The 22711-nt window shown below is 41.3% G+C and overlaps 3 pseudogenes; all 3 read right to left on the bottom strand.

The window, feature by feature from the left end:
- Nucleotides 1–6550: 6550 nt before the first annotated feature.
- Nucleotides 6551–6670, bottom strand: LOC135036255 (5S ribosomal RNA; annotated as a pseudogene).
- Nucleotides 6671–12548: 5878 nt separating this feature from the next.
- On the bottom strand, nucleotides 12549–12668 carry LOC135036256 (5S ribosomal RNA; annotated as a pseudogene).
- Nucleotides 12669–18544: 5876 nt separating this feature from the next.
- On the bottom strand, nucleotides 18545–18664 carry LOC135036257 (5S ribosomal RNA; annotated as a pseudogene).
- Nucleotides 18665–22711: the final 4047 nt, after the last annotated feature.

The following is a 22711-nucleotide window of genomic DNA, read 5'->3' on the forward strand; positions in this document are numbered from 1 at the left end:
AAAGTGGTATGTAGACTCAGGAGCGACTAGTCACATGACAAATAACAAGGACTTCTTTACTGAACTTGATTTGAACCATAAAGAAACAATCTACCTAGCAGATGGAACAAATATCATTGCAGAAGGGAAAGGGAATGGTCAATTCCTATGCTCCAAGGGTAATGGCAGCTATACAGAAATACCCGTAACAGATGTGCTATATGTTCCCAAGCTTGAGGGAGCACTGCTATCAGTAAAGAATCTAGTAGAAAAAGGACTTACTGTAAAGTTTCAGAATAATAAGTGTTTTATCCAAAACGGAAGAGAAACACTAGCTACAGCCAGAATAAAAGAACATTTATACTGTCTGGATATCGCAGCACAGCAGGCAAAGCTGAGTACACAGAAACACGCTGACTGTATTCACCAGTGGCATAGAAGATTAGGACACAGACACCCAGATTGCATAAAGGAAATGCAGAAGAGAGACCTAGCCAGGGATCTCAAAGTGTCAGACTGTTCAGAAATGATGAAGTGCCAATGTTGCATAAAAGCGAAAGCAACGAGGACAACAATTCCCAAGAAAAGTGAAAACAGAGCTTCCAGACCACTAGACCTGGTACATAGTGATGTATGCGGACCTATGAAAACGCGAACCGTAGGAGACAAAAGGTATATGCTGACATTCATTGACGACTACTCCAGGTTCACAGTCACTTATCTAATAAAAAGTAAAGATGAAGTCTTTGAAAAGCTGCAAGACTATGTGAACATGACCAGAAACAGGTTCAAGAGGAATATGCTAACTCTACGCAGCGACAATGGAGGCGAGTTCACAGGACAGAAAATAGAACGGTACTTAAGAGGACTCGGTATTGAGCATCAGAAGACAGTACCATATACACCAGAGCAAAATGGCGTATCTGAGAGGAAAAACAGATCACTAACAGAAATGATAAGGTGCATGCTTACAGATTCAGGACTACCTGATAAATATTGGGGTGAAGCAGCAGCAACAGCCACCTATCTTCAAAACAGACTACTTTCCAAAGCAGTAAGGAAAACACCATATGAGCTGTGGCACGGTAAGAAACCCAGCTTAAAGCACATTAGAGTTTTTGGATGCAGAGCCTTCGTTTACATTCCTGCTGAAAAACGAAGCAAGTTGCAGAACCGAGCAGAAGAGGGAGTTCTAGTCGGCTATAGTGAACATTCAAAAGGCTACAGAATCTTAAATCCAAGAACTGGAAAAGTAGTTATAAGCAACAGTGTGACTTTCATAGAAGAAACACGAGATGATGTCATAATTCCAGTAGACTCTACTGAAGAAGAAGAAAGCACCGAATTCAAAGAAACAGATGAAGTAGAGATCATTCAAGAAGTTGAAGTACAACACAAGACAAATACCAGCGACACTCATGAGAGTGCATCCGAGGGTGTGAGACGCTCTTCAAGAGAAAATAAGGGAAAAGCACCTACACGTTTATCTTACAAAGCAAAAGCCGTTAACATGCAAGAACCTGCATCACGAGAAGAAGTTGCTAAAGGATATTCACAGAAATTTGGAGAAGATTATGATGAAACGTTTGCTCCAGTCGTGAAGCACACTACCATTAGAACCTTACTCCTAACAGCAGCCATAAAGGGTATGCAAGTGAAACATTTCGATGTAAAGACGGCTTTCCTACATGGTGAACTAAAGGAAGATATATACATGGAACAACCACCAGGCTTCGTGAATTCTCAGAACCCAGATCACGTATGTAAACTGAACAAAAGTATATATGGTCTTAAACAAGCAGCAAGAGCATGGAATACAAAGATAAATGGAGTTCTGACAGAAAAGGGATTCATCAGAAGCAAAGCAGACCCATGTCTCTATACAAAGTTGATAGAGGGAAGATGGTTCTATGTATTAATTTACGTGGACGATTTGCTGGTTTGTTTCGAACAAGAAGGGGACGAAGTTGAATTGTTACAAGAACTAAACCGTCAGTTTGAAACAAAAGACCTCGGCCACATAACGCATTACTTGGGAATGCAAATCTCAAGAGAAGGTGATGGAACATTCACACTAAGTCAGAAATACAAAATTCAGGAAACCATTGAGGAATTTGGTATACAAGATGCAAAGACAGCAAGCACTCCTATGGAGACAAGTTATGAAAAGGAACCAAATGATCAGAGCAACCTGTTAGAGGACAACCATCTATACAGAAAAGCCATAGGAAAATTGCTATACATTGCAACCGTCACCAGACCAGATATCTCCACAGCAGTCGGGATTTTAAGCAGAAAAGTCTCTAAACCAACAAAGATGGATTGGAACGCAGTTAAGAGGGTAATTCGTTACTTAAAGGGAACGATTAACAAGAAGCTTAAGCTCTCAGCAAACACAAGTCACAAGTTAACAGGATACGTTGACGCAGATTGGGCTGGAGACACAAGTGACAGAAAATCCACAAGTGGATATCTATTCTCTATTGGAGAAGGATTAATCAGCTGGACAAGCAAGAAGCAGTCTACCGTAGCACTATCTTCTACAGAAGCTGAATATATTGCAGCAGCTCACGCCAGTCAAGAAGTGGTATGGTTAATACAACTACTATCAGACCTAGGAATGCCTCAAGAAGATCCTATCAAGATATATGAGGATAATCAAGGATGCATTGCATTAGCGCAAACAGAAAGAGTGAACCCAAGAACCAAGCACATTGATGTCAAGCATCACTTCCTGAGGGATCTACAGGAACAAGGTCTTATAGAGTTGAACTATTGCCCAACAGAAGATATGACAGCTGATATCATGACTAAGCCTCTTACCAGAGAGAGACATTGGAGACTTACGTCAAAGATGGGTCTAACTGAAGAAACCCAGTCTGTTGAGAAGGGGTGTTGAAATATGGACAACAGACTATGGTTTTGTTTATATGCATGTAGTTACCGTACAGGGGCAGCAGATGGCGCTGTATAGTTACAGAGATGTAGTGTTTGTCTGTTGCATATGTTATGTACTTGTTTGTTTTACCTCACATGTGTTTTTCTAGAAGAGTCTCTGAGGGAGAAGGAGATAAGCTGATGATACTGAAACCTGTTATATTGATCCTGCTATTTCAGTACTATATAAACAAGATATACATCTCAAGTCTCGTTCTGTCTGTATACAAGGTAACTCCTGAGGTAATACTTTATCTAAGGCTCCCCACTGCACACCTATGGTATCGATCCATCGCACTATACCAACAGTTGGATGCATACAGGATAAACAGTGACTCAGTTTTCCTGACTCTAGCCGTTCTGGCTACATAAACCTTCAAAGCCCTGACTACATCTAGTAACTCGGAATCCTCCAAGTCACGAGTAGCCACAGGCACCACAATAGATTGGTTCATATGAAAAGATGACACCACCTTTGGCAGAAATTGTGGACGAGTCCTCAATTCCGCTCTGTCCATATGAAAAACCAGATAGGGCTTTTATGTGACAAAGCCGATAATTCTGACACACGCCTCGCCGAGGCCAAGGCTAATAGCATGACCACCTTCCACGTGAGATATTTTAACTCCACGGTTTTAAGTGGTTCAAACCAATGTGACTTCAGGAAACTTAACACCACGTTAAGATCCCAAGGTGCCACTGGGGGCACAAAAGGTGGCTGAATATGCAGCACTCCCTTTACAAATGTCTGAACTTCAGGCAGAAGCCAGTTCTTTTTGAAAGAAAATAGACAGGGACGAAATCTGGACCTTAATGGAACCCAATTTCAGGCCCAACGACACCCCCGACTGTAGGAAGTGAAGGAAACGGCCCAGCTGGAATTCCTCCGTGGGGGCCTTCCTAGCCTCACACCAATATGGATCTGACCGAACCGTATGGTTTCGGGACTACATCATGGTCAAATAATAACCCCCTCCTTGTTGAAGGAGGGGAACCTTGACCACCACCTGTTGAAGATACAATTTGTGAATTGCAGTTAACACTGTTTCCCTCTCGTGGGGGGAAGCCGGCAGGGCCGTCGGTGAGGAGGCATCTTCTCAAAGTCCAGCTTGTATCCCTGAGACACAATATCTATTGCCCAGGGATCTAACAGGGAGTGAACCCACTTGTGGCTGAACTTCCGAAGGCGTGCCCCCACCAGGCCTAGCTCCGCCTGTGGAGCCCCAGTGACATGCGGTGGATTTTTGTAGAGGCCGGGGTTTTTAGGACTTCTGTTCCTGGGAACTAGCTGTATTGTGCAGCTTCTTTTCTCTGCCCCCGCCTCTGGCAAGGAAGGACGCACCTCGGACCTTCTTGTGTTCTTTTTTTTTTTTTTTATTTGAAAGGCTGCATTTGATAATGTTGTGCTTTCCTAGGCTGTGCAGGGTTAAAGGGCAAAATATCAGAATTACCAGCCATAGCTGTGGAGACCAGGTCCGAGAACCCTTCTCCACACAATCCTCAGCCTTCCATATGCCTCTTAAGTCGGCATCATCTGTCCATTGCATATTGTACAGGACACGTCAAGCAGAAATCGACATAGCTTTGACTGTAGGACCCAGTATACTCATGTCTCTATGGGCATGTTTTATATATACATATCTCTTAAGACAGCATCTTTTATATATATATATATATCTCTATATATCTCTATATATACATATATATATCTATATACATACTAGGGTCTCAATCTCTGCTGATAAGGTACCTGTCCACGCTGCCACAGCGCTATAAACCCATGCCGACACATTCGCCGGTCTGAGTAGTGTACCAGAATGTGCAGTTGTGCACGCTATCTGCAGGATCCCTGAGAATAGCTGTAACATCAGGGCTGCCTTTTGTGACACCCTAGAGGAAGATTCCCATCATATCCTGGCCCTAGTGGGGAAAGGATACTGCCTGAGAATTCTTTATGTGAAACTGCAGTCTCTTGTCTGGAGTTTCCCGCTCTTTTTTATCATGAGAGGAGGGAAATTTACCTCAGCTTTCTTCATCTTAAACATGTGTACCCTTGTGACAGGGACAGATGAGTCATCAGTGATATGCAAATCATCTTTTATTACAATAAACATATATTGAATACTTTTCTGCCATCTTGGCTGTAACTTTGCATTATCGTAGTCGACACTGGAGTCAACTCCGTGTCGATATCAGTGTCTATTATTTTGGATAGTGATCATTGAGAGACTCTGAAGGTCTCTGCGACATAGGGACAGACATGGGTAGATTTCCTGTCTGTTCTCTAATCTTTTGTGCAATAAATTCACCTTAGCACTTAATTACACATATCCAAACAGGTGTCGGCGTTGTCGACGGAGACACCCTCTCACACACATATTTGCTCCATCTCCTCCTTATGGGAGCCTTTTACCTCAGACATGTCGACACACACGTACCGACACACCACACACTCAGGGAATGCTCATTCGAAGACAATTCCCCAATAAGGCCCTTTGGAGAGACAGAGAGAGAGTATGCCAGCACACACCCCAGCGCTATTAACCCAGGAATAACACAGTAACTTAATGTTAACCCAGTAGCTGCTGTTTATATTGATTTTTGCGCCTAATTATGTGCCCCCCCCCCCTCTCTTTTTACCCTCTTCTACCGTGTAACTGCAGGGGAGAGACTGGGGAGCTTCCTCTCAGCGGTGCTGTGGAGAAAAAACATGGCGCTGGTTAGTGCTGAGGAAGAAGCCCCGCCCCCTCAGCGGCGGGCTTCTGTCCCGCGATCTAACAGGGAGTGAACCCACTTGTGGCTGAACTTACAAAGGCGTGCCCCCACCGGGCCTAGCTCCGCCTGTGGAGCCCCAGCGACATGCGGCGGATTTTTGTAGAGGCCGGGGAGGACTTCTGTTCCTTGGAACTAGCTGTGTTGTGCAGCTTCTTTCCTCTGCCCCCGCCTCTGGCAAGAAAGGACGCACCTCGGACTTTCTTGTTTCTTTATTCGGAGGGCTGCATTTGATAATGTTGTGCTTTCCTAGGCTGTGCAGGAATATAAGGCAAAATATCAGAATTAGGAAAAAATGGGTTTAGAAGGGAACCGCACCAGTTCAAACAATAATGTATAAACAATTAGTAACCTCTGAAAAACTGAATTTAAATAGAATTTTTTCTGTATATGGCAAGTAAAGGTGTAGTAGGAATTGTTCTCAACACCAAAGTTGCTTTCAGTGGTGCTCCCTAGAGTCAGAAAGTATCAAGTACCAAAAAATAACCAAAGAAGGTTCAAAGGAAAGGACTCTTTTGTGGGAGCACTCTTGATTCAGAGGAAAATGTTAATAAATTTTCAAAATGACAAATTAATTAGCATGAGTCAAATCCTAGGAGTAACTGTGTGTGAAATACATAGCTATGCGAATTATTGATAATGAATATTCGTGATATTAAATTCACGATTACTAAATTGCCGGAGAGTAGAATTCTGTGATGCCTATGCCGAAAAGGAATCTGCATTTATTGAGATAAATGACCATCATTCATACTGCTAATATCCATTAAGGATTATATAGGTGCAGAAAATAAAATCATTGGTCATGCAAATCCCAATATGACATAAAGTTGAGTGCCACTGTGTCCAATAGTCAACGTTTTTTTTGCAGTACCAGAGTGTTCAAAGGAGGTCTCCCTTCCTTGTACTAACCCGGCCTTTCACTGCTTAGCTTCCAAGTTCGGAAGAGATTGGGCATCTCCAGTGAAGTATGACCGCAAATGTTGGACTTCCTAGGTCACTCCAAATATATGTCAATTAGTAGCTGTATGTCAGGAATGGAAATAGCAAGTGATTTGTAACAATTATGTTACAAAGGAAAATTACATGCAATCAGCTAAATCACCAGCACATGACACGGTGGTCACAAGGATTAATTACATCTGAATGACACGGCGGTCATGAGAATACATATATATGATTATAAATAATCAGCAGATGCAAATAAGAAAAGTCACAGACAGGGGAGGAAACAATTAGCGTATGCAATTATCCTAATAATCACCAGCTGGTTAATCAGCATAAGACACAATGGTCATAGACAGAGATAATTGTACATACACCTCCTAGTTAAGTGACTGAGTTACGCTGATTGGCCTGTAATTAGCTGAAAAGACAAATATATGGCACGGCGGCCATATAGAAAAATTATATGCATGTAATGATACAATCGTCATCTAATTAATTGGTATATGACACAATGGTCACCAAAAAGATGAGTATGAGTATTATTCCTTCATTATACAGCATGTGATATTGAAATCACAGAAGACATTGTACTAAGGATAATGAGTGTGGGAAATTCACAGATGCTACATTTGATTACTAAATAATTATCCTTGTATAATTTCTTGGCTCAGAGCAAATAATATCTGACAGACGGGCAGTGTAAAAACGAGCAAAATAAATGAAGCAGCGGGTTATAATTTCACCCGCAATGTCTGTAAATTAATTTTGCAGAAAAAAGGGGGAAAAAAATAATAACAAATAAAGAAAAAATAACTGAAAATATCAGATATAAAGTGTTGCAGTTAGGTACTGAAGCGGTAATGAGATATTTCTCCGTGTCGTATATACGATACCAGTACTGTGTGAGGCTGTGTGGAAGCTCCAGGGATTGCAGCGGCGTGTATCCGTGTCGGAGTTCCGGGTGAGCGGTGGTTAGGTGCCGTTGCTATGGGGATGCTTCTAAAGTCTCTGCCGCGTCTGTCCGTGGTCTCTCCAAGGAGAGCGATAGCTGAGGCCGTTGCCTAGCAAGGTCTGAGCGCTCCGGCTGGCGCGGTCACGTGTACGCGTCACGTGATCGCTATTCCTCCTGACGTACGTTTCGCAAGAAAAGCTTGGTCACAGGACGTGATGAGGTCACTGGGGATTCCAGTTTAAGTAGAGCAGAGCTCATGATTGATTGGATAAAGTTAGTGATGGACATACTGATCCCCCAATCGTAGTAACATGGGGTAAATCTGTCAAACCGTGTGTCATAGCTAATTGTAACCGCCTGGGTTTAATAGGTTTGACAGAATGATTAATTAGCTGGCTGTGCTTGAGAGAAAAAATATATATATATATAATAATAATTATATATGATATATAATAAAGGAAAAATGTGCAGTAAAAATTATGTATATATATATGTGTAAATAAATTGATAGGAAAATAGAAGAGCTTGATTGAGAAAAATTATTATGGTGAATCTTGGGGAAAGGCAGAAAAATTGAAAAAACTGATGTTAGATTGTATAAGGTTAAACGTGTGGCTGCTAGTGTAAGTTGTCTGTGTCAGTGATGGAGATGCTTGATTGATGAGTAGGATAGTGACGTGTGATAGTTGAATATGTAATATATATTATTAGAGTGAAGGGATGGGATGTGAGAGTGAAGAATAAATAAGGAAATTAAATAGTTAGGGAGTGAGATAAATTAAGTAAAGCGGTTGTTGTGTTTATTGGGGAAACCTATGTGATAATATAAGGAAAAGAGAGAAAAGGATAGAGAGAAAAGAGAAGTGGTTTGAATGTGTTAGGAAGATTGTATATATATATATATATAATTTTTATTATACACTTATAAATATTTGGCTGTGAGGAGATGAGAGGGAATACTATATGGGATACCAGAGGTAGTGATAAGAGGACATTAATTTAAATATACCCCATAATTTATATGTTCATTCATGCCTGCTGGTTGTAGAGATCCCATTTTAAAGATCCATTCACTTTCTCTTTGTAGTAAATTTTCAGTTAGATTGCCTCCTCGTATTCCAAGTTTAATTTTCTCCAAGCCGAAGACTTTAAGCTCCTCCCATCTGTTTTCATGATGGGTATTGAAGTGGCGAGCAACTGAGGTAAGCTGTTTCATCTTTGCCCTGTCTGAGATGGCGTTACGTATAGATCCTACATGTTCTAGTACCCGCTGTTTAAGCGGACGGGTTGTCATGCCAACGTAGTTTTGGTTACAGCTACATTTTAGGCAATAGATAACCCCTTCAGTTTGGCAGTTTATGTAGTCTTTAATTTGTATCTTCTTTCCGAATTTGTCTTCTACTTCCTTTATTGGGTACATGTATCTGCAAGCTTTACACTTGCCACAGGGATATGTTCCAATGACGGTTGGTTTTTTTGTAGGGAGTTTTTGAAAATGGCTGCTTACAAGTCTGTCTTTAAGGTTAGTGGATCTACGCCAACTCATGGCGACCTTTGGACCCAAATTTTCAGATAAAGTGGGGTCTGCATGCAAAATATGCCAATGTTTTTGTATTGCTGTGTTCACCTTCTTCCATTCTTGACAAAAATTTCCGACAAAGCGAATGGTATTGTCAGTGTTGGAATTCTTGGGTTTTTTCTTGAAAATTAGATCCTCTCTTTTGATAGTTTTGACAGTTTTTAAAGCTTTTTTGATAGAGGTATTGCTATATCCCCTTTCACATAGTCTATTTGTCAATTCTATACTTTGTGTTGTGAATTCCTTGTCATCTGAACAGTTCCTACGGAGTCGGAGAAATTCCCCTTTTGGGATATTTTCTATAGTTGGAGGAAAGTGGGAGCTGGTTTGGTGTAGTAGGGTATTTGTTGCTGTACTCTTCCGAAATAGTTTTGTGGCAATCATTCCTTCAGAATTTTTATAGATCATTAAGTCCAAAAATGAAAGTTCTGATTGGCTTATACTGTGTGTAAGATGAATATTCAGATCATTTTGGTTAAGGTGTTCTATAAATTGGTGCAACAGGTGTAAATCACCCTCCCAGATCATGAAAATGTCATCTATATATCTGTTCCACATGACGATATGAGACGTAAATCGATCATTATGGTCTTTGAAGATAATTTCCTGCTCCCACCAGCCAAGAAATATATTGGCATATGTGGGCGCACAGGCCGCCCCCATAGCCGTACCCCTTGTTTGGAGGTAGTATTTGTCGTTGAATGTGAAAAAATTGTAGTGTAACACAAAATACAATAACTTAATCAAAAAAGGATGAAAATCATTCTTGGGTTCATTGTGTAGAAAGTGTTCTACTGCTCTTATTCCATCTTTGTGACCTATTGATGTATATAAAGCTTCGACATCCAGTGACACCAGGTATTGATTTTCTTCCAGTTTTAGATCGTGCAGTTTCCTCAATATATCGGTTGTGTCCTGGACATATGAGGGAAGATTCAGGACATATTGCCTGAGGTGTAGATCAAGAAAGGTACTGGCTTTTTCTGTTAAACCCCCTATCCCAGACACAATGGGTCTACCTGGGGGAGTTGCAATATTTTTGTGTACTTTTGGTAGTAGATAATAAGTTGGAATCTTGGGGTTCGGTGTCAATAGATAATCATATTCCTGTTTTGTAATTGTTCCTTGTGCTAGTGCTTGATTGAGGATATTTTCATAAATTCTTTTGTAATCTTGGAGGGGATTAAGTAATATCCGTTTATAACAGTTGGTGGTGTCAAGTTGTCGATATGCTTCTTTAATATATTCCGTTGTGGGCCAAATGACAACATTACCTCCTTTATCTGAAGATTTGATAACGACATCTTGCCATGTCTGTATTTCCCTGAGAGCAGTTCTTTCTTGTCGGGTAAGATTAGAATTACCCCGCCATTTGTGTTTGTTAATATGAATGAGGTCAAATTCTTTCGCTACAAGTTTCATAAATACCGATACTTCTGGACAGATTTGTTCCTGTGGAAAGAAGGTAGACTTCTTTTTACATCTCGGTCTGGTAGTAGGATCCACTTCCATTTGCTGGTGTTGTTCTTGTTCGAGTTCCTGCAATGCATCTAGTGCTTCTTGTTCCATCTGTGATATATCCGAAGATTGGGATTCTAAAGATGATAATGGTGTTGTTGTTACCTTATCAGCATATAGTTTGGTTAGTAGCAATTTCCTACCAAATAGCTTCAGGTCTTTTTCCCACTTGAATCTGTTGAAATACTCTGTAGGCGAAAAAGTCAGACCTTTTTGAAGTACAGATTCTTGGGCTTGTGTAAGTTCATGATCTGAGAGATTGATGATTTTTAATTTCGAGTCTTGGTCATAGTTCTGAGTTACCACCGCTCCTGTTGATGTTGTCGTCTGTAAGTGTTGCGGGTCGTTGGAGGTGAGGAATCCCATTGTCGCTGTCCTCTTCTTTTTGCACCCCCGCCTCGTCTTCCCTCTCTTTGTCTTCCTCTTCCTATCCGTGAATCGCCTAAAAAAGATGCTGAATTTTGAGGGTTAGAGGGAATGTCACTTCTGGAGTTGGAGTGTCCTTCTCTGGTATAATCAGTGGTATCCTCAGTTCCAGAGGTTTCCGCCTCAGATGATGAATATTGGCCTGTGTATTTGGGAGGATCTTTTCTCCAAATAGGTTTTTGCCATTTGAAGATTTTCCCAGATGCAAAATCCCTTTTATCTCTCACAAATTTGGTCTTTTTTCTGTCAATGATGGTTTGTTCATAAGTTTGAAGTTCCAATTTGTTTTTCTCAAAACACCGTTGGAATTGAGGGTCTTTCTCCCAGTTTTCCAATTTCTTACCCAATTCTTCTAGGTTTTTTTCACATTCTTCCAAAATAAGATTATTGTGTTTAATAAGTACATTCATTAAGTCATTTGAGCATTTGAGGAGGATATTTTCCCATTCTTTGGTCAGATTTTCACTCGCCAGATCAAAGGTTGGGAAGACTCTTGGGCGAAGACCACGTGGAGATATTTTGTTCTTGATGTAATTTTCCAACGTCGTAAGATCCCAATTGGTCCTGATTTGTTTTCTCAGTGTCAAATTCAATTTCTGAAAGTCCTCTTCCCAGCTGATGTGGGGTTCAGTGTTTACTAGATCACTTGGAAAAATATCATCCAGGTTATCCTTGTTTTTTCGTCTAGAGCTGAGCTCTTGTCTTAAACTGAAACTCATAGTCTGGTAAATGTATACAATACTCCTGGATTGAAAATATATGAGCGGGACAGGGAGTTCTAAGAGAAGAAGACCAAGACCCCTTGATATTATGACTGTGCAGGTATTCCCTGGAAAGCTGAGTTATCAGCCAAAAACGGATTAGGAAAAAATGGGTTTAGAAGGGAACCGCACCAGTTCAAACAATAATGTATAAACAATTAGTAACCTCTGAAAAACTGAATTTAAATAGAATTTTTTCTGTATATGGCAAGTAAAGGTGTAGTAGGAATTGTTCTCAACACCAAAGTTGCTTTCAGTGGTGCTCCCTAGAGTCAGAAAGTATCAAGTACCAAAAAATAACCAAAGAAGGTTCAAAGGAAAGGACTCTTTTGTGGGAGCACTCTTGATTCAGAGGAAAATGTTAATAAATTTTCAAAATGACAAATTAATTAGCATGAGTCAAATCCTAGGAGTAACTGTGTGTGAAATACATAGCTATGCGAATTATTGATAATGAATATTCGTGATATTAAATTCACGATTACTAAATTGCCGGAGAGTAGAATTCTGTGATGCCTATGCCGAAAAGGAATCTGCATTTATTGAGATAAATGACCATCATTCATACTGCTAATATCCATTAAGGATTATATAGGTGCAGAAAATAAAATCATTGGTCATGCAAATCCCAATATGACATAAAGTTGAGTGCCACTGTGTCCAATAGTCAACGTTTTTTTTGCAGTACCAGAGTGTTCAAAGGAGGTCTCCCTTCCTTGTACTAACCCGGCCTTTCACTGCTTAGCTTCCAAGTTCGGAAGAGATTGGGCATCTCCAGTGAAGTATGACCGCAAATGTTGGACTTCCTAGGTCACTCCAAATATATGTCAATTAGTAGCTGTATGTCAGGAATGGAAATAGCAAGTGATTTGTAACAATTATGTTACAAAGGAAAATTACATGCAATCAGCTAAATCACCAGCACATGACACGGTGGTCACAAGGATTAATTACATCTGAATGACACGGCGGTCATGAGAATACATATATATGATTATAAATAATCAGCAGATGCAAATAAGAAAAGTCACAGACAGGGGAGGAAACAATTAGCGTATGCAATTATCCTAATAATCACCAGCTGGTTAATCAGCATAAGACACAATGGTCATAGACAGAGATAATTGTACATACACCTCCTAGTTAAGTGACTGAGTTACGCTGATTGGCCTGTAATTAGCTGAAAAGACAAATATATGGCACGGCGGCCATATAGAAAAATTATATGCATGTAATGATACAATCGTCATCTAATTAATTGGTATATGACACAATGGTCACCAAAAAGATGAGTATGAGTATTATTCCTTCATTATACAGCATGTGATATTGAAATCACAGAAGACATTGTACTAAGGATAATGAGTGTGGGAAATTCACAGATGCTACATTTGATTACTAAATAATTATCCTTGTATAATTTCTTGGCTCAGAGCAAATAATATCTGACAGACGGGCGGTGTAAAAACTAGCAAAATAAATGAAGCAGCGGGTTATAATTTCACCCGCAATGTCTGTAAATTAATTTTGCAGAAAAAAGGGGGGAAAAAATAATAACAAATAAAGAAAAAATAACTGAAAATATCAGATATAAAGTGTTGCAGTTAGGTACTGAAGCGGTAATGAGATATTTCTCCGTGTCGTATATACGATACCAGTACTGTGTGAGGCTGTGTGGAAGCTCCAGGGATTGCAGCGGCGTGTATCCGTGTCGGAGTTCCGGGTGAGCGGTGGTTAGGTGCCGTTGCTATGGGGATGCTTCTAAAGTCTCTGCCGCGTCTGTCCGTGGTCTCTCCAAGGAGAGCGATAGCTGAGGCCGTTGCCTAGCAAGGTCTGAGCGCTCCGGCTGGCGCGGTCACGTGTACGCGTCACGTGATCGCTATTCCTCCTGACGTACGTTTCGCAAGAAAAGCTTGGTCACAGGACGTGATGAGGTCACTGGGGATTCCAGTTTAAGTAGAGCAGAGCTCATGATTGATTGGATAAAGTTAGTGATGGACATACTGATCCCCCAATCGTAGTAACATGGGGTAAATCTGTCAAACCGTGTGTCATAGCTAATTGTAACCGCCTGGGTTTAATAGGTTTGACAGAATGATTAATTAGCTGGCTGTGCTTGAGAGAAAAAATATATATATATATAATAATAATTATATATGATATATAATAAAGGAAAAATGTGCAGTAAAAATTATGTATATATATATGTGTAAATAAATTGATAGGAAAATAGAAGAGCTTGATTGAGAAAAATTATTATGGTGAATCTTGGGGAAAGGCAGAAAAATTGAAAAAACTGATGTTAGATTGTATAAGGTTAAACGTGTGGCTGCTAGTGTAAGTTGTCTGTGTCAGTGATGGAGATGCTTGATTGATGAGTAGGATAGTGACGTGTGATAGTTGAATATGTAATATATATTATTAGAGTGAAGGGATGGGATGTGAGAGTGAAGAATAAATAAGGAAATTAAATAGTTAGGGAGTGAGATAAATTAAGTAAAGCGGTTGTTGTGTTTATTGGGGAAACCTATGTGATAATATAAGGAAAAGAGAGAAAAGGATAGAGAGAAAAGAGAAGTGGTTTGAATGTGTTAGGAAGATTGTATATATATATATATAATTTTTATTATACACTTATAAATATTTGGCTGTGAGGAGATGAGAGGGAATACTATATGGGATACCAGAGGTAGTGATAAGAGGACATTAATTTAAATATACCCCATAATTTATATGTTCATTCATGCCTGCTGGTTGTAGAGATCCCATTTTAAAGATCCATTCACTTTCTCTTTGTAGTAAATTTTCAGTTAGATTGCCTCCTCGTATTCCAAGTTTAATTTTCTCCAAGCCGAAGACTTTAAGCTCCTCCCATCTGTTTTCATGATGGGTATTGAAGTGGCGAGCAACTGAGGTAAGCTGTTTCATCTTTGCCCTGTCTGAGATGGCGTTACGTATAGATCCTACATGTTCTAGTACCCGCTGTTTAAGCGGACGGGTTGTCATGCCAACGTAGTTTTGGTTACAGCTACATTTTAGGCAATAGATAACCCCTTCAGTTTGGCAGTTTAAGTAGTCTTTAATTTGTATCTTCTTTCCGAATTTGTCTTCTACTTCCTTTATTGGGTACATGTATCTGCAAGCTTTACACTTGCCACAGGGATATGTTCCAATGACGGTTGGTTTTTTTGTAGGGAGTTTTTGAAAATGGCTGCTTACAAGTCTGTCTTTAAGGTTAGTGGATCTACGCCAACTCATGGCGACCTTTGGACCCAAATTTTCAGATAAAGTGGGGTCTGCATGCAAAATATGCCAATGTTTTTGTATTGCTGTGTTCACCTTCTTCCATTCTTGACAAAAATTTCCGACAAAGCGAATGGTATTGTCAGTGTTGGAATTCTTGGGTTTTTTCTTGAAAATTAGATCCTCTCTTTTGATAGTTTTGACAGTTTTTAAAGCTTTTTTGATAGAGGTATTGCTATATCCCCTTTCACATAGTCTATTTGTCAATTCTATACTTTGTGTTGTGAATTCCTTGTCATCTGAACAGTTCCTACGGAGTCGGAGAAATTCCCCTTTTGGGATATTTTCTATAGTTGGAGGAAAGTGGGAGCTGGTTTGGTGTAGTAGGGTATTTGTTGCTGTACTCTTCCGAAATAGTTTTGTGGCAATCATTCCTTCAGAATTTTTATAGATCATTAAGTCCAAAAATGAAAGTTCTGATTGGCTTATACTGTGTGTAAGATGAATATTCAGATCATTTTGGTTAAGGTGTTCTATAAATTGGTGCAACAGGTGTAAATCACCCTCCCAGATCATGAAAATGTCATCTATATATCTGTTCCACATGACGATATGAGACGTAAATCGATCATTATGGTCTTTGAAGATAATTTCCTGCTCCCACCAGCCAAGAAATATATTGGCATATGTGGGCGCACAGGCCGCCCCCATAGCCGTACCCCTTGTTTGGAGGTAGTATTTGTCGTTGAATGTGAAAAAATTGTAGTGTAACACAAAATACAATAACTTAATCAAAAAAGGATGAAAATCATTCTTGGGTTCATTGTGTAGAAAGTGTTCTACTGCTCTTATTCCATCTTTGTGACCTATTGATGTATATAAAGCTTCGACATCCAGTGACACCAGGTATTGATTTTCTTCCAGTTTTAGATCGTGCAGTTTCCTCAATATATCGGTTGTGTCCTGGACATATGAGGGAAGATTCAGGACATATTGCCTGAGGTGTAGATCAAGAAAGGTACTGGCTTTTTCTGTTAAACCCCCTATCCCAGACACAATGGGTCTACCTGGGGGAGTTGCAATATTTTTGTGTACTTTTGGTAGTAGATAATAAGTTGGAATCTTGGGGTTCGGTGTCAATAGATAATCATATTCCTGTTTTGTAATTGTTCCTTGTGCTAGTGCTTGATTGAGGATATTTTCATAAATTCTTTTGTAATCTTGGAGGGGATTAAGTAATATCCGTTTATAACAGTTGGTGGTGTCAAGTTGTCGATATGCTTCTTTAATATATTCCGTTGTGGGCCAAATTACAACATTACCTCCTTTATCTGAAGATTTGATAACGACATCTTGCCATGTCTGTATTTCCCTGAGAGCAGTTCTTTCTTGTCGGGTAAGATTAGAATTACCCCGCCATTTGTGTTTGTTAATATGAATGAGGTCAAATTCTTTCGCTACAAGTTTCATAAATACCGATACTTCTGGACAGATTTGTTCCTGTGGAAAGAAGGTAGACTTCTTTTTACATCTCGGTCTGGTAGTAGGATCCACTTCCATTTGCTGGTGTTGTTCTTGTTCGAGTTCCTGCAATGCATCTAGTGCTTCTTGTTCCATCTGTGATATATCCGAAGATTGGGATTCTAAAGATGATAATGGTGTTGTTGTTACCTTATCAGCATATAGTTTGGTTAGTAGCAATTTCCTACCAAATAGCTTCAGGTCTTTTTCTCACTTGAATCTGTTGAAATACTCTGTAGGCGAAAAAGTCAGACCTTTTTGAAGTACAGATTCTTGGGCTTGTGTAAGTTCATGATCTGAGAGATTGATGATTTTTAATTTCGAGTCTTGGTCATAGTTCTGAGTTACCACCGCTCCTGTTGATGTTGTCGTCTGTAAGTGTTGCGGGTCGTTGGAGGTGAGGAATCCCATTGTCGCTGTCCTCTTCTTTTTGCACCCCCGCCTCGTCTTCCCTCTCTTTGTCTTCCTCTTCCTATCCGTGAATCGCCTAAAAAAGATGCTGAATTTTGAGGGTTAGAGGGAATGTCACTTCTGGAGTTGGAGTGTCCTTCTCTGGTATAATCAGTGGTATCCTCAGTTCCAGAGGTTTCCGCCTCAGATGATGAATATTGGCCTGTGTATTTGGGAGGATCTTTTCTCCAAATAGGTTTTTGCCATTTGAAGATTTTCCCAGATGCAAAATCCCTTTTATCTCTCACAAATTTGGTCTTTTTTCTGTCAATGATGGTTTGTTCATAAGTTTGAAGTTCCAATTTGTTTTTCTCAAAACACCGTTGGAATTGAGGGTCTTTCTCCCAGTTTTCCAATTTCTTACCCAATTCTTCTAGGTTTTTTTCACATTCTTCCAAAATAAGATTATTGTGTTTAATAAGTACATTCATTAAGTCATTTGAGCATTTGAGGAGGATATTTTCCCATTCTTTGGTCAGATTTTCACTCGCCAGATCAAAGGTTGGGAAGACTCTTGGGCGAAGACCACGTGGAGATATTTTGTTCTTGATGTAATTTTCCAACGTCGTAAGATCCCAATTGGTCCTGATTTGTTTTCTCAGTGTCAAATTCAATTTCTGAAAGTCCTCTTCCCAGCTGATGTGGGGTTCAGTGTTTACTAGATCACTTGGAAAAATATCATCCAGGTTATCCTTGTTTTTTCGTCTAGAGCTGAGCTCTTGTCTTAAACTGAAACTCATAGTCTGGTAAATGTATACAATACTCCTGGATTGAAAATATATGAGCGGGACAGGGAGTTCTAAGAGAAGAAGACCAAGACCCCTTGATATTATGACTGTGCAGGTATTCCCTGGAAAGCTGAGTTATCAGCCAAAAACGGATTAGGAAAAAATGGGTTTAGAAGGGAACCGCACCAGTTCAAACAATAATGTATAAACAATTAGTAACCTCTGAAAAACTGAATTTAAATAGAATTTTTTCTGTATATGGCAAGTAAAGGTGTAGTAGGAATTGTTCTCAACACCAAAGTTGCTTTCAGTGGTGCTCCCTAGAGTCAGAAAGTATCAAGTACCAAAAAATAACCAAAGAAGGTTCAAAGGAAAGGACTCTTTTGTGGGAGCACTCTTGATTCAGAGGAAAATGTTAATACATTTTCAAAATGACAAATTAATTAGCATGAGTCAAATCCTAGGAGTAACTGTGTGTGAAATACATAGCTATGCGAATTGTTGATAATGAATATTCGTGATATTAAATTCACGATTACTAAATTGCCGGAGAGTAGAATTCTGTGATGCCTATGCCGAAAAGGAATCTGCATTTATTGAGATAAATGACCATCATTCATACTGCTAATATCCATTAAGGATTATATAGGTGCAGAAAATAAAATCATTGGTCATGCAAATCCCAATATGACATAAAGTTGAGTGCCACTGTGTCCAATAGTCAACGTTTTTTTTGCAGTACCAGAGTGTTCAAAGGAGGTCTCCCTTCCTTGTACTAACCCGGCCTTTCACTGCTTAGCTTCCAAGTTCGGAAGAGATTGGGCATCTCCAGTGAAGTATGACCGCAAATGTTGGACTTCCTAGGTCACTCCAAATATATGTCAATTAGTAGCTGTATGTCAGGAATGGAAATAGCAAGTGATTTGTAACAATTATGTTACAAAGGAAAATTACATGCAATCAGCTAAATCACCAGCACATGACACGGTGGTCACAAGGATTAATTACATCTGAATGACACGGCGGTCATGAGAATACATATATATGATTATAAATAATCAGCAGATGCAAATAAGAAAAGTCACAGACAGGGGAGGAAACAATTAGCGTATGCAATTATCCTAATAATCACCAGCTGGTTAATCAGCATAAGACACAATGGTCATAGACAGAGATAATTGTACATACACCTCCTAGTTAAGTGACTGAGTTACGCTGATTGGCCTGTAATTAGCTGAAAAGACAAATATATGGCACGGCGGCCATATAGAAAAATTATATGCATGTAATGATACAATCGTCATCTACAATCGTCATGGTTAGTGCTGAGGAAGAAGCCCCGCCCCCTCAGCGGCGGGCTTCTGTCCCGCGATCTAACAGGGAGTGAACCCACTTGTGGCTGAACTTACAAAGGCGTGCCCCCACCGGGCCTAGCTCCGCCTGTGGAGCCCCAGCGACATGCGGCGGATTTTTGTAGAGGCCGGGGAGGACTTCTGTTCCTTGGAACTAGCTGTGTTGTGCAGCTTCTTTCCTCTGCCCCCGCCTCTGGCAAGAAAGGACGCACCTCGGACTTTCTTGTTTCTTTATTCGGAGGGCTGCATTTGATAATGTTGTGCTTTCCTAGGCTGTGCAGGAATATAAGGCAAAATATCAGAATTACCAGCTATAGCTGTGGAGACCAGGTCCGAGAACCCTTCTCCACACAATCCTCAGCCTTCCACATGCCTCTTAAGTCGGCATCATCTGTCCATTGCATCTTCTACAGGACACGTCAAGCAGAAATCGACATAGCTTTGACTCTAGGACCCAGTTGTCACAACTGAGGGCCTGAGCTGACGGGAGGCAGCCTCAGTTGTAGGGGCTGAGATGTACCGGAACCTGGGAGGTTGTATCAGACCCCTGGACATGTAAGTAACATGAATAATAACTGCCCGAAGGCGTGACCACGACAACTTGGATAAAAGTCAATGATGTTTATTATGACAACTCCGCAACACAGCAGCAGTAAAAGAAAACGTAAAAGTCAGCAAAGAATAAATACAGTTCCTGGGTACTACAGGATGGCAGGAGCCACAGGGCACTGGTAGTGTGAGATAGTTCTTATGATCTTCTAGATGGAAAGTCCTTACCAGGCCCGACTGTAGCAATGGAGATAACCCAGGATTGTGCCAGCTGGTGTTCCAGGAAAAGCTGGGTTGCTGAAGATAAAACAGCTGCTGTGAATACTGGCTGGAACCAGACTGTTGTTAGCACGGAGTGGATACTGGCTGGAACCAGTTAAATAATAAATGAACTTGGGAGCGATGAAATATGAACTGAAATGTAGAACTTGAGAGCGGAGAAATAATAATACCGGTGGAGAGTGGTAAAGTGTAGAAAGGACACCGGCCCTTTAAGGGAAGCTGTACTCTGCTGGAAGCTGAGCTGGAAGCAGGTAATGTTGTAGCTGGAAACAGATGAATCCACAATGGATTGGAGAGTCAGGCTACACCGCAGGTGGAATGCTGGTGCGGGTCTCTATGGTGGAAGTCTTGAGACAGGAGCTGGAACCTGGAAGACAATCACAGGAGAGAGACAAACAGGAACTAGGTTTGACAACCAAAGCACTGACGCCTTCCTTGCTCAGGCACAGTGTATTTATACCTGCAGCAAGGAAGGGATTGGCTAGGCAATTATGCAGATTATCAATACTGAGAACAGATTGGTGGAAATGATCAGCTGACAGAATCCAAGATGGCTGCGCCCATGCAGACACTTGGAGGGAAGTTTGGTTTGTAATCCATGTGGTAATGAAAACAGTAATGGCGGCGCCGGCCACCGGAGACAGGAGGCGCCAGGCTGACAGATGCACATCCAATCACGCGGACACAGCGGAGGCCGCGGCTGACGTAATCGCCACTCAGACACTCTGCATGCAGAAGTTCAGGGACGGCGGCGGAGGCCGCGGGAGACGCCATGCCAGGTGTAATATGGCGTTTACTGTGACAGCATCCCAGAGTGACAGGAGAGGATACAGGAATGTACACATCAGGATAACAGATGGGATCCGGTCCTGGAGCGCTGAGCCAGCCTTAGGAGGCATCTGATGGGTAAGAAATGGCGTCCAGATACCCGGATCGTGACAGCACCCCCCCCTTTAGGAGTGGCCCCAGGACACTTCTTTGGCTTTTGAGGAAACTTGGAATGGAATCTCCGGACCAAGGCAGGAGCATGGACATCAGAAGCATTGGTCCATGAACGTTCCTCAGGACCATAACCCTTCCAGTCAATAAGATATTGTAGTTGACCGTAACGGTGACGTGAGTCCAGGATCTTGGCCACTTCATACTCAACGCCTCGTTGAGTTTGGACTTTCGGAGTTGGAGGAAGTGAGGAATGAAACCGATTCAAGATCAGCGGTTTCAACAGGGAAACATGGAATGTCCTGGGTATTTTTAAGAAGGGAGGCAACTGGAGTCTGTAAGCAACAGGATTGATGACTTGTTCAATCTTGAAAGGACCGATATAGCGAGGTGCAAACTTCATACTGGGAACTCTTAACCTCAAATTCTTCGTGGATAACCATACCCGATCACCCACCTTGAGAGCAGGAACTGCTCGACGCTTCTTATCCGCAAACTTCTTGTACCTGAACGATGCCTTGAGCAGAGCTGATCGTACGCTCTTCCAGATATTGGCAAACTGATGCAAGGTGATATCCACTGCGGGAACAGAAGTTGCTGGAAGCGGTTGGAACTCAGGGACTTTAGGGTGGAATCCAAAGTTAGTGAAGAATGGTGTTGAAGCAGATGAAGAATGATACTGGTTGTTATGACAGAACTCGGCCCAGGGAAGTAATTGAACCCAGTCATCTTGAGAGGAGGACACATAGATGCGGAGGAAGGCCTCCAAGTCCTGATTCACCCTCTCGGTTTGACCATTGGTCTGAGGATGGTAAGCCGTGGAAAACTTTAGCTTGACTTGGAGGACTTGACATAAACTTCGCCAGAATTTGGCTGTGAATTGAACTCCTCGATCTGAGATAATTTCTTCAGGAAGACCGTGGAGTCGGAAGATCTCTTGTATGAATACTTGAGCCAACTTGGAAGCTGACGGAAGACCGGTGAGAGGAATGAAGTGTGCCATCTTGGTGAACCGGTCAACTACCACCCAGATGGTATTGAACTTGTTGCACATGGGTAAGTCTGTAATGAAATCCATCGACAAGTGGGTCCATGGTCGACGGGGAACGGATAGTGGAACCAGTTGCCCCGCAGGCGACTGGCGGGATACTTTATGTTGGGCACACTTTGGACAAGATGCAATAAACTCCAAGACGTCCTTTTTCAGAGTTGGCCACCAATAGGACCTAGAGATAAACTCCAGGGTTTTTTGGATACCTGTATGTCCGGCAAAACGGGAAGCATGGGCCCAATGCATGAGCTTCTTCCTTAGCATCGGCTTCACAAAACTTTTCCCTGATGGGGGCGTAGAGTCCATCCCTACCGTGGAGAATGCCAACGGATTTATAATAGGATGCTTGTCTGAAGACTCTGACTCATTTTCTTGCTCCCATGAGCGGGAAAGGGCATCGGCCTTGCGATTCTGAGAGCCCGGACAGAACTGGAGTTTAAAGTCGAACCTGGAAAAGAAAAGTGCCCATCTGGCCTGACGAGGCTTGAGACATTGTGCGCCCTTCAGGTATAAAAGGTTCTTGTGGTCTGTAAGTATGGTGATTAAATGAGAAGCTCCCTCCAACAGATACCTCCACTCTTCTAGAGCGAGCTTGATGGCTAGCAACTCCTGGTCGCCAATGGCATAGTTGCGCTCAGCTGGGGAGAACTTCCGGGAGAAGAAACTGCAAGGATGTAAATGGCCATCTTTAGCCCTCTGAGATAACACCGCTCCTACTCCAACG

Source organism: Pseudophryne corroboree, unplaced genomic scaffold (assembly GCF_028390025.1).
Source record: "Pseudophryne corroboree isolate aPseCor3 unplaced genomic scaffold, aPseCor3.hap2 scaffold_638, whole genome shotgun sequence".
Lineage (NCBI taxonomy): Eukaryota > Metazoa > Chordata > Amphibia > Anura > Myobatrachidae > Pseudophryne > Pseudophryne corroboree.